The sequence below is a fragment of the Nelusetta ayraudi genome, unplaced genomic scaffold (genome assembly GCF_046127955.1).
Source record: "Nelusetta ayraudi isolate G7.1 ecotype Tasmania unplaced genomic scaffold, CSIRO-AGI_Nayr_v1 ptg000070l, whole genome shotgun sequence".
In the NCBI taxonomy this organism is placed as follows: domain Eukaryota; kingdom Metazoa; phylum Chordata; class Actinopteri; order Tetraodontiformes; family Monacanthidae; genus Nelusetta; species Nelusetta ayraudi.
The window spans coordinates 5358523-5371006 of record NW_027466120.1 but is presented as its reverse complement, the minus strand read 5'-3'; positions in this window follow the sequence as shown (position 1 = coordinate 5371006).

Sequence of the window (12484 nt, the reverse complement as noted above, 5' to 3'; positions counted from 1 at the left end):
GCTGCACGCCTGAGGACAGAGGTACTGTACGCCCTTACGCACTCACAACACAATTATCAAAAAAATAGGACTACTCTTCTGAAGTGTTTGTTGTAACGTGTTTGGAGAGCACGCACTCCACTTCCTTGCAGAAATGTGCGGCTGACGTCGTCTCGCGAGCGCTTGCGTTGATTAAACCGCGCGTTTTCCGCCTGATTTCCAGGTTAAAAAAAGAAAAAGTGAATGCTTTGTCGCAGCAAATAATTGCTAATTGCAGATGGGACTCTGTTGTTGCAGCTCTCGTTCTGCCCTCTTTATATGACTGTGGGGGCCCAAAAGTTTGTTTTGAAGACGCCATTGAAAAAAAAATGATATACATTTATAATTTGTCATAAGCGTTTACCTTTAATAACCTCGAAGGTTCTCAATGTTTGTTATTGCTATACATTTTAAAATGGAACTTGAATAATAAAATATTTGCCGTACGTGTTAATTATAAGTGTTTTGCGAGTTGACTGCCAAAGTTAAACCGAGTATTAATTAACAGAGTAGTAATCAACCAAATAACATCTGACAATAAACAACTGAGCAAGAAAAATGTAAAGAATACATTTCAATATACATTACATTACATCCTTTTTCTCTTCATTAAATTGGAAAGATTTGTATTTTAGTGGTATTTAAATGATAACAGCTGCTGACAAACTGCAATCAGATGCCAAGCAGTCGAGTTCAAGGTGACAGAGGGTTGGGGTCTGTAAGTACATTACTTGGATATAGGATATAAAATCCAATCCCTGTCATTTTTTAATTTGATTGTGAACCAGAAAGCAAATGAGACAGTTTATTCACAGATGCCTTAATGCAGAGTAAGAGTTAGATCAAGCATGCGTTTTCCTGGTGTTGTTTTTGCGTGGTGCAGTGCTGACTAACGTGTGACTGTGCCTGCCCACCTTCAGTGAATAAGTGTGTGCTTGACCGGTAGGAGCTGCCAGTGCTAACTTTCCCTTGACCGGTTTAAATGTGTTCATTTAAATTGAAAAATATTAATTTACTGCATGTTTGAGCAGATTAAACAAAATGTAAAATTAATAAACGTCACAACTGAGACTTGATTGAAGTTGAAACATAATAAAGTGTGATTGATGATCGCAAAGATTTGAGTTCTCCCTCAGACAGCCCCACTGGTTGAGGGAGAACTCAGTCCCTCCTCCTCGTATGAGCTTTACCCAGTCTGACTCGGCTTCCTTTCATCCTTCAGTGCCTCTGTCCCAATTTCCCTCACTCCACTCTCAGTTCACTCTCTTCATCTTTTTCCTTTAATCTTTCCATCCCACCATCTCCCCCCTCTACACCCCTACTCCTTCATTTTGATAATTTTTTTTTTTAACAGTTTCCAGAAACGACTTTGCCTTTCCTCATATCTGTCTGTTTCCAGTCGAGTGCTACCATGTGTGTGTCCTCCTGCCTGCTGTGGAAGGCTGTGCACTCAGCGGCTTGTGTGCTCTGCTAGTCCCTCCGCACAGCAGCCTCCTCTATTATTTAATGTTACGGGACCTTTACTTTTGCCACTGAGCACAGTTGGGGGCTTCTCCTCAGTGTGGAGATTTCCTTCTTGCAGGAGATGTCTTCTTTGAAAAAAAAACAATAGAAAGCCTGAAGAGACAACAGGGCATTACATTTTAACAGTGTTGCCATTCTCCCCCCTTTTCAAATTCAATTTAAAAAAGAGTCATTCGTGGCGTCTTCATTTCTTTTGTATGGCCAGCAGAGTCGGGGCCAAGTCCGCTGGCTTGCAAGGAATTAAATTTTTAGTTTCAGCGTTGAGTCAGGGAGCACGAATTGTGGCGAGGCCTGAAGACTAATTGGCTCCTGCTTGTCCAGCAGTTAGAATTCACCCATACATTGTCATTAGCCAGGTTTCTATTGCAATTGGTTAGCAGTGATTAGTGTTAAGTTCTCTGCTCAGCTTTAGACAGCAATAGATTCCCGATTTATTTAACTTCCACTGATAAGAGAGTCGCTGTCTATGTAAAGCATTGAGATTGATTAACAGACTTGTCTATATCTACTGCAACTAAAATAACCGACCCCCCTCCTCCCAGTTTACCTACATGATCCCTTACAACATCCATCATCCATCCATCCATCCATCCATCATCCATCCATCCATCCATCATCCATCCATCCATCCATCCATCCATTAATCCATCCATCCATTAATGCATCCATCCAACCAACCATTCATCGATCTGTACAAACCTTCATTTCTTTCCCCAAATGCTATGTATTTCTTCTATGTAACGTCAGCAAAGGAAGCCAAAGGAAGCAGCAGAACTTCCACCTGCCAGTTTCCACGCAAGCCCTGCCAGCTTCAACGTGGATTATTTATATGCTGGTTTACTCGAGGCCATCGGGCTCTCCTGAGACTCTCTGCCCTTTCATCGTCATACACGTAAGATGCCACTTTGGCATCTGTGTCAAACAAGCGCACGCCTGTGAAAACGCACTGTTTACTGCTGCTGTTTTATATGTGCTGCACTGTGGCCCTCTGATCAGGCTGTAGCTCGATGCTGTCAGTCTTGTCTGAAATATGTGGCACTGCTGTAATTAATTTAACCAGTGGGTCGGTTATAAAACAGCTACATTACATGAAGGTGTAGTGTGTCGCTGTTAAGTGAGGGTGTAGTTCCACACCAACAGACGTGTGAAGAAGTTCCCCACCGTGTTTTAACCCTCCTAAATACACACCTGTCATTGTCCGTATGAAAATCACTGCCATGTGTTCCCCTATGTGATGTTTTTAGTTGTCGTCGTTTCAGTACTTCTACAGGCACAACAAAACAAACAGCGGTGGGAGTATCTTGTTGATACTTAAAGATCTTTTTTTAGAAATCGGATGCATCATTTTCCTTCCTGTTGAATTATTCATCTGCAGGCTGCATTTGTGTGCATTCTCTGCTCAGAGGAGGATGTCAGCTGGGCTGCTGCAAACTGCTTATTAGAGCGAAAGTGTATCCCATCTCTTTGATGGGCTTTGAATGAGTCACTCTCTCTGCCTCTGTCTCTGCAAATCCTCTGTTTATTCTTAATATTTATCTCAAGTCGCTTTGTACAGTTGGCCATTGAGGGCTTTCAATACCTACCACAGGCTTCAGGCATATTCTTATTATTTACACCCAAGTCAACCTGAGAAACAATAAGAAGAAACTTTGGTTTTGAGCCTAGATGAGACATCTGTCCTCATGCTCTTCCCCAGTTTTTGTCCATTAATCTTTTTTTTTTTTAATCCTTATTTTCATTTTGTGGAGCTCCTCTATAGTATTGCAGTAATTAGGTTTTAATTGGATGCAGTATAATATGATTGGGACTCTTTTTGTAATGGTTGAAAGGTACTCCTGAGGGAAGCATTTAGGTAAAAGTAATTATCACAGCATTTTGTTAATGAAATGCAGGAGGTGTGTGCACTGAAGTGGCTGCATATATCTTGCTAATGGTTTGTCCTCCTTTGTTTCCTTCCTGATTCAAAACTAACATGCAAATCACTGATTTATAAGCAGATTTTTGATTTTCTGCAGTTTTCCTTTGTCTAAAACATAGCACAACCGATTTTAGAAATCCCCCTGTATCCATATGTTTCCAAGTTATATAAAGTGTTAGGTAAGGGAATGCAAAACTTAAAAAAGTATTAAGACAAATGTTCTGTCTATTACATTGAAACAGACAAGTCAGCTCTCTTATTGCTATTATTATATGATCAAGTCCAGTGTGGCCACATTAACCTGCTGCTTGGTTAGTAACAAAGGGCTACATTGTTTATTGAAATAATTATAACAATTTTGCCTTTCTTTGTTGTTTTTTTTAAAATGTAAAACAACATATTCTAAGTAAAAAAAAATGTGCTATTGTAGCATCCAGCTTTTTTTTAAACACATTGGCAGCTTGCAGGAGTTGTTTTGTAGTTTTGTTACAACTGAAATGAAGCTGACTGGTTAAGGAATGCAGTCTACGCATGAGACCAAGTGGTAAACAACAGTTGGCACTGTTTGGTCCTCTCTCCGGTCATTCCATACATTCGCTTTTCTGCACCATTGGATGTACAACAGGCGGCGCTGCCAAACTGGTTTAGAAATTGTCGACAATGCACAATCCGTGGTTCAGCTCTCCTGCCCTCTGCCACCACAATTTACTGGGTTCTCGGTGACTTGCACAAACCTCCATATCTCCGGGAAAGGTTATGAGATGTAAAGAACAGAGGAATGTCGAGAGCAATTACTCTTAAAGTCAGATCTCCAGCAGTCATCTGTGGTTTCACATAAACTGTTGACCTGAATGTGGTCCTGCACTGGAAGGATGTCATTATACAAAAAGTAATACAAGGGAGCATATTTCAAGACACCAACTGCACTCTGTATAAATGTAATGGCTATTTTATGAAATTGATTTGACCACCATTGTTTAAGACAAGTAATTGGCTGCTGAAAATATTTTTGGCAAACCTCAGCCCTGATATTCCATTTTAAACATTGGATTTCTGTTTAAGAAAATGGAGACACTAGAAAAAAATCATTAGGTTGTTAAAATTATATTACTATCATCATGAAGTATAAAGCACATTATTTGTTGTTTTGATCAAACGTTTTTTTTTGTTGCAGCTTTTCTTTGATTAAGGTTTATCTACTAAGAGAGTGATAGTATCTGTCCAATAGAGGGCAGTATTACTCTGTATTCTCGCGACCGTTGCTTATTCATCAAACGCTCATCTGTAGTCTTTGGCACACCGTGCATAATCTCTCAAGATCAAAAAAATAAAAAAATAAAAAATCGACACAATAAAATCCAACATCCTCATCAACCTTTTGATTGGTGGCACCAGCTGTAAAATACTTTCATTTATGTCTTTGGCGAAGGTTTAATTTTTACAGCAGAAGAATGAAAACTGCTCGATATTTTCGAGTTAAGTGTGGCTCTCGTGCGATGAGTCATCTATTGATTACTTGGCAATAAAACAGAGTTGCTCTCAGTCACAGAGGAGCCATCCATCACAGACCTGCTTGGGACACTGCAGAGATAGTGCGGCGCTAACATCCATTATAAGCTACATATCTTCCTCTGCAACAGAGGTCCGTCAGCAACATGCCAGTTTGGCTGTCGCCGAAATCCGCCATCAGATCATGATTGTCAAAACAGAATGGATTGCAATGATTTATCTACTTTGCAGCTGGTGGTCTCACCAAGAATTACGCTAATCATCCTTATCGTGCACATCATCCTTATGTGCTTCATTCAGTTTTTGTTTCAAATTAAACAACAACAACAACAACAACATAGAATAGATTATGAATCACTCAGTGCGTTTAGCTGTTTGTTGAGTAGAGAGGGAGCATTATCCCAAACAGCTTCTTGCTTTTATAGCTTATCATGCAGTGGAACATTAAGTGAGATGGGGCCCATTCAAAAATCAAGCAAGTAGGAACGACACAACTTTTCTCCTGCTCTGTCCCCCATAATATGCTGGCCTGGCCCCCCTGATTGGACTCTATGAAAGGCCACACTGTGTGTGAGGCTGTTTGTAGCAGCTCCCTGGAGCCTCATGGGCTCGTGACCTCACTGGGAAGAGGACGCTTCAGTGGTCACGATCCATTTCTGCCTGTCAGACAGTCAACAACTTGCGCCGAAGCAGTGTTTTTTTTGTTTTTTTCTTGCTGGAGGACTTTGAAAATACAGGGGAGGCGGATCTTGTGTCAGTCAATGGACAAGGTGAAGGACTGAGATGAATATAATATAAGATAATGTGAATGTAATTTTAAAATGAGAGGGAGATTTGGTCAAAACAATATCTGCTGCCAAATCATTTCATGATCTAACATCCAGTCAGGGAAGAAACCATCTCCCATCCTCTGAAAGGCAGATCATATTCCAAATTAATATTGATCACCATGTCAAATCCCCAAGTTGCTCAATCTATTCATCTGGAGTGATAATAATTTAATTTTTTTTTAGATTTAGATTTTATTATTAACAAACTCAACACAACTTATGTCACAGTTAATGGACTAATAGTCCTGCTTCTGTTCAGTGTGACCCCACAGTCAATTTGAAGCCACAGCTTTATATAATTACAGTACATCTGTGGCTTCAGTCATGAACTCAGACACTCAATAAGCTCCTGCTCCCGCCCCCCCCCCCTTTATTTTATGAAGCCTTCATTGAGATAAGACCCAGGTTATTTCCCGCCCTGCTTCAAAGTACAATTGCCCTTTGAATATTCCCTGCCTTCAAATATTTGTAGTGCTCCACTTCCTCCACATGCTCAGCCTCTTCAAACACCAGTGTGTGAGTGCAGTCCTTGTGCAGTCAAGTATCTGGAAAATATTTTGAATATACACACTTTACCTAAGGAAGTGCATTCATGACGATACAGTATAAATATTGTGGAATGATTAACCCAGTTCTTCAAGGGGTTATTCACCTCTCAGCACACCTTTTCAGAGTAAAGGTCCTTTTTAAATAGACTCAAACATTGGTGACTGGACCTTGTTGCAGCCAATGTTTGGATGATCAGTCTATTACTACTATGTTAAAGAAGTATTATTGTCTGTTATTATGATGATTCATGTTGGCTCAGAAGAATCATTAAGACTAAATCCTCATTTATAATGGTTCTAAGGTATGTAACAACCTGCTCTTTCAACAGCATGTGCAATGTTTGTGTGGGTTCATTTTTGGTTAACCATAACCCTAGTCTAGTCCCGATTTGCAGATTTATACACGCAAAATATTCCTGGTGTGGCAAATTGTCCATGAGTTTAAATAGAATTTTGACAATAAGAATTTCAATATATCGGGAAATTGAAATAATACTTTTTTTTTTTAATAATACATCATCAGACATGATAAGTAGTGTTTTTTCTTACTTATACTTTACAGAACCTTACCAAATGCCGTGGTTTATTTTGCAGTTGTTGCTCTGTCAGTGGTTTCTTGGTCTGATAACGTTTCAGGCTGAAAGCTCAATTTCTTTCGTCTTGCGTCGAGTCTTCCTGCTTGTCTCCTTCGTTTAAGACAAAAGAGGAGCCCAGGGACCAGGCTCTGTTCCTGAGGTGATATGATTAAAGGCCTCTGTCTGGGCTGAAAGTCATTTGGATGCCTCACACTTGCCACGGCTGCTTTAGTTAATTGAATTGTCAGGAGATTAGACAGGACTGAAGGTGTAACACTGAGGCTGACATGGTGAATCAATAGAGTGGCACTTAAATAAAGTTGGGCTGTGGCTGCCCTTAAGATGAAAGATTGTCTCTGTGTTGAAGTTGAGTTGTTTTTGTTGTGTCAAGCTGAGAAGAAGCCCAACAGAGCCGATGGTCTGACTGGTGTCTGTTTGGACCAGATATATAACAGTTAAACAGACTTATGTTTAATTGAATGTAAATTTTGTAATGTTTTTTTGAGCATCAGGTAATAATAATCATAATCAAAGCCAGCATATGAATGTGATACCTGTGAAACAAACAAAGTTACCATTGGTGACAAAGAAACAGATTCAAATGAAAACCTACAAAAAGTGAATGAACTGACTTAAAATGCTGCCGATGTGGGTGTATTTAACGTTTAATTGCACCAGGGGCACATGTGGACGTCCTTTCAAAGTCAACTCTTTAATCTGGAACATTCAGGTGATATTTGACAATCGGAGTAGTGCCTCTGTGCCGAACTTGAAGAACCCTTCAATTTGTTTGCCTCTTTGACGGTGAGCAACACCCATAGCAAACCTTCCGGGATTTCTCATTGGCTAAACTTGGCATCGTAGGGATGTAATATCAGTAAAACGGAATGACATAACGGCACACTGAAGCCAACGATCTGACCGTTGGGATGAATTACAACAGGACGAAGGCACAAAGTCGAGTCTGCTACTAAAAATGCCAGCGAGTTAAGTGACACAGCAGCAAAATGTTTTTTGTTTAGTTTTTTTTTTTTTTTTTTAATGATGCTATGAGAGAGGAGATAAGATGAGGTTACCTTCTATCAGCATAATTATTATTTTCCTTTCAGCCAAATTAATTAATCAAGTGCTGGCCTGCTCAGTTTGAGTTTATACCTAATGCGACGAAGACCTCATAGCCCCAGTGGAGGTCGAGACCCGGGACTTTTTTTTTTTTTTTTTTTTTTTTTTTTTTTTTTTTTTTTTTTTTTTTCCCTTGTCCGGTCCGGCCATAATGACAAGCAGAAGTGTCTCTGAATGTCTATGATGGCTGACAGATTTTATTCTCAGAGGTAGATCTTGAGAGTGTGAGCCACGTGGGTGGTTTCAGGAGCTACCTCTTTAGTGGTTTTATTATAATGTTCTTGGTGACATTCTGGCCATGACCGGACTGAGGGGGATAGGGAGGTGAGTAGAGGGGAAATGAGTGTGTGGGGGGGGAGGGGGAGGGGGGATGATGAGATGATGAGGGGATAGAGAGAGAGGAGTAGAGGAGGCAACTGGCAACAATATACAATTGTGTTAAGAGAGAACAAAACAGATCGTAAATATGCATAGCTAATTGTCAGATAGTACATATATACCCATACAAACATACATGCGAGTTCATTCAGTGATGTTAATAATAATAGCGATGATAATAATAGCAACGTTAATAGTAATAATAATAATAATAATAGTAATAATAATAATAATAATAATAATGTTGATAGTAATAATAACGATGATAATAATCTACTCATGGATCAATAAGACAATAAGCTATGCAATAGTGTACAACAGTGTACCCGCGCTTGTGAATATTTGTGTGTGTGTGCGTGTGTGCGGGTGTATGTGTATATTTGCATGTGTGTATACTTGTGTGTATGTGCATGTTTGCATCTGTGTATACGTGTGTGTGTGTGTGTGTGTGTGTGTGTGTGTGTGTGTATGGATGTGGTGGTGTGTGTATGGATGTGGTGGTGTGTGTACCTGAATGTAGGGGTGGGTGTGTTTAAGTACGTCACTGGAAGTAGGCTGCCAATTAGTGCGGTCTCCGAGGCCGCAACCGCCCCACGCCAGCGACGAGCCGGGGGGGGGGGCCCCGGACACGACATACCCACCGCAAAGCCGGCCAGGAAGAGGCCCGGAGCAGCAGGCCCCCCGGCCGGAGGGCACCCGCCCCACGAGGAGCCAGGGCAGGATGACAGGGAGGCAGATACCCCAAGGAGAAGGGACACCACCCAGGGCGGACAGGCAGCAGAGCCCGGCCCCCGGACGGGGGCCCCCCAGGGCAAGCGAGACCAGACCCATCCCCATGACAGGACCCAGCCCCTTCACCCACCGGGAGGATCGGTACCCAGGGCGGGCCCGGGCACCCAGAGGCCCCCCCCCTACGGACCCAGTATGGCACATCAACCGGCCCCCTCCACCCCCCACACCCCCCAGCCACCCCCACCGCCCCGGGACCCCCCGGCACCAGGGGACAGCCCCCCCCCGGCCCCCGGGGCCACAGCCGTACCCCCGCCCCCAACGCCGGCAAAGCGGGCCCCCGAGCGAGAGTCCCCCCTGGTTCCCCCTGTGTCCTGTAAAAGAAGAAGATAAATAATTAAAAAAAAAAAAGATAAAATTAAATATTCAATCCGTGGGCCCCCGCCCACCATTGTCAGACCCCCGTGTCTCAGGTCGTCGCCGCCCACCCGCCCCCGAGCGGCGCAAGGGGACCACCCGGGCAGCGGCCCAGTCCCGGGATTGGGGGAAGGGGGACCCCGCCACAAGTGGCAAGGTCCCCATAAGCCCAGCCGGTCTCGCACCTCGGGGGCACCGGACTGCACAGGGCCCATCCAGGGTGGGAAAGATGTCGGGTCCGGCCCCCACTAGCAGGCCGACCCCACTGTGTGTAGGAGTGTCAGTGTGTGTATATGTGCACTTGCTGGTGTGTTGGACTATAGTGCGTTTAAAATGGAGGGGTGGTAAGGCCCTGGGGCAACCACACTGCTGCTGAGCAGGGCGGCGGCCGCAGTGCACGAACCCCCCCCCCAGGCCCTAAGTGTCTATAATGTTATTAAAATTGGAGAGGGTCTCGGATGGAGCGGTGGCCGACCCTCATCCAAAGCCCTAGTGATAATGTCAGTGGGTCGTTGGCTGCGTGGGAGCCAGGTCCTTGCCAACGAGGGTGCAGTCGGTGCCCCATGCAAGGGCGAGGAGACCGCACCGGGGGGAGGCCCACCAGGGACCCGGTCGCTGCCCATATCGAGTCCCCCGCGGTGCCCGGCCAGAAGGCCGGGCAGCGACCACCCAAGACACAAATCCCCAAAACAGAAGGAAAAATAAATATATAAATAAATAAATAAATAAATAAAAATAAAAATAAAAATAAAAATAAAATAAAATAAAATAAAATAAAATAAAATAAAAAAATAAATACACCCATTATGTGACCAGGGGGGACTCCCGGTTAGGACGCCCCCTCAGCGACATCGGGGCCGGGGACACCACAGGGATCCAGGAGCCAAAGGGGGGCCACCCCCCACCGCCCGAGGGCCCCGGGGCAGCGGCAGCGACCAGGGAGACGGAGGGCGAAGGTGGGGCAGAAGGCGCCACCCGGGCACACAGGAGCGGTAGCCGCCGGCCGCGCAGCCCCACCCCAGGCATGTGACCCCACCGTGTACGATCCAGCGCCAGTTCCCAGACACAGGGACGGATCAGTCCCCCCACCAACAGGAGGGCCCCCGGCCCAGAGCCAGGGACCGCCGCCCACCCACCCCAGCCGCCGCCCCCCACCCCGTGGCACCCCCCCCCAACCACCAGGCCCAGCCCCCCGCGTGGAAGACATCCCCCGCCGGGGCGCCCAACCCCCGACCCCCCACCAACCCGCAAGGCAGCCGAGCACCCCACGCCCAGCACCCCCCCCCCAGACCGCACCCAGCCCGCGGCAGCACGACCACGGCCGCCCACATCAACCAGCAGCCTCAGCTATTGATTGTTTATTGCTTAGTTATAGGATGAAGCAGACATTCCTACCAAGGAGGTGTGGTCTAACAGTAAGTTCCTATATTGTGCAATGTGCAGGTGTTGCTTTGTTTTCCAGTTTATGAGGATTGTTTTCTTAGCGATAGATAAGGAGGTGATCAGCATGCGAGATTCTGCCTTATCTGAGGTGATATCACTAAGGTCTCCTAAGAGACAAAAAGAAGGAGTGGCTGTGATGGTGTAACCGACCTGTGCTGATAGATCATTGCATACTATGTGCCAGAATTTATTTACTGGTGGGCAATGCCATACAGCGTGTAAGTAATTATCTGGAACATTAACTGTGCAGTGTGAGCAGGTTTGAGTGGTGGTCATGCCCATCTGAAACATCCGCTGTCCAGTGTAGTGGATCCTGTGGAGTATTTTAAAATGTATTAATTGTAGATTAGGTTGTTTTATCAGTGAAAAGGTGTTCAGGCAGATTGTTCTCCAGAAATTAGAGTGGGGCTGGAGAGACAGGTCTCTTTCCCACTTAGCAATGGGGATAGAAATAGTGCGATCTGTGTTTGTGTCTGTGACCCGGGACTGAATATGCTTCATTTATTGACAATGCAAGATGACGGCAGCTGTCGTCACCTGCCAGAAATGTCTTTTCTAATCTCGCTTGCTGGCGGTGCTCCGCCTCAAGCTGCGTTGAAAACACAGGTTTTGAAGACAAACTGGTGCAAATACTTTGGCCAAAGTCAGCCGGCTATGCGTCAAGACACTCACTCAGTGAGTGTCTTGACGCATAGCCGGCTGACGCCGCCGCCTGCAATCCGTCTTTATTCAATAATCCGCGGCAGCGTGAGTGCATTGTTTGCCACTACTGCCTGTTTGGGGAACTCAGCACACTCTCATCGGACATTAAAAAAACAAACAGAAAAACCCTTTAAATTGCAACGGAGGGTGAATTTGTGCTCCCTCAACCGTCGCTTTTGCTCGCATACCAGAGATGACAAGCTCACAAAGGGAAGGAGCTCCGATAGATGAGATGATCGAGCAGATAGGTGACGCGCTCGGAAGGTCGCGGCCCGCCGTGTGCAGGGCCAGGAAGAGCTGGCAGAGCGGGCCACAGCCCTGCGATGAGGACACTTGCGAGGAATGATGTTTGTCTGATGCCTGCAGCTTGTTTGACCAGCTGTCTTGTGCCGAGAGAGAAAGTGGAAGAAAGTGTTGCAAGACTCGTTCCGAGCAAACTGTCAGTGTTTCCGCTGCAGGCGTTTTTTTTTTTTCTTTTCCCCTTTTTTTCTCAGATTACTCGAGCCACCAAAGACTGGCTTTTGGGACTTTGTGTCATGGCTTTACGGAGCCTTAAAAGCACTTTAAGCCTTTAGTTTAGTTTAGTGTTTTTGTTCCATTTTTCCTGCCACGGCTCCTACGTGAGAAGGCTGCTCGCTGCTACCCTCCTGGTTCCCAGGGAGACTGCCATGGTCAGCAGCCCTCACGTCAGCCCCTCCCCCTTCCCGCCCCATCCTCTCGGAGTTTCTCTCCCGCTCGCGAAGGAGGCGTGTGAGCAGAGGCAGGAGACAG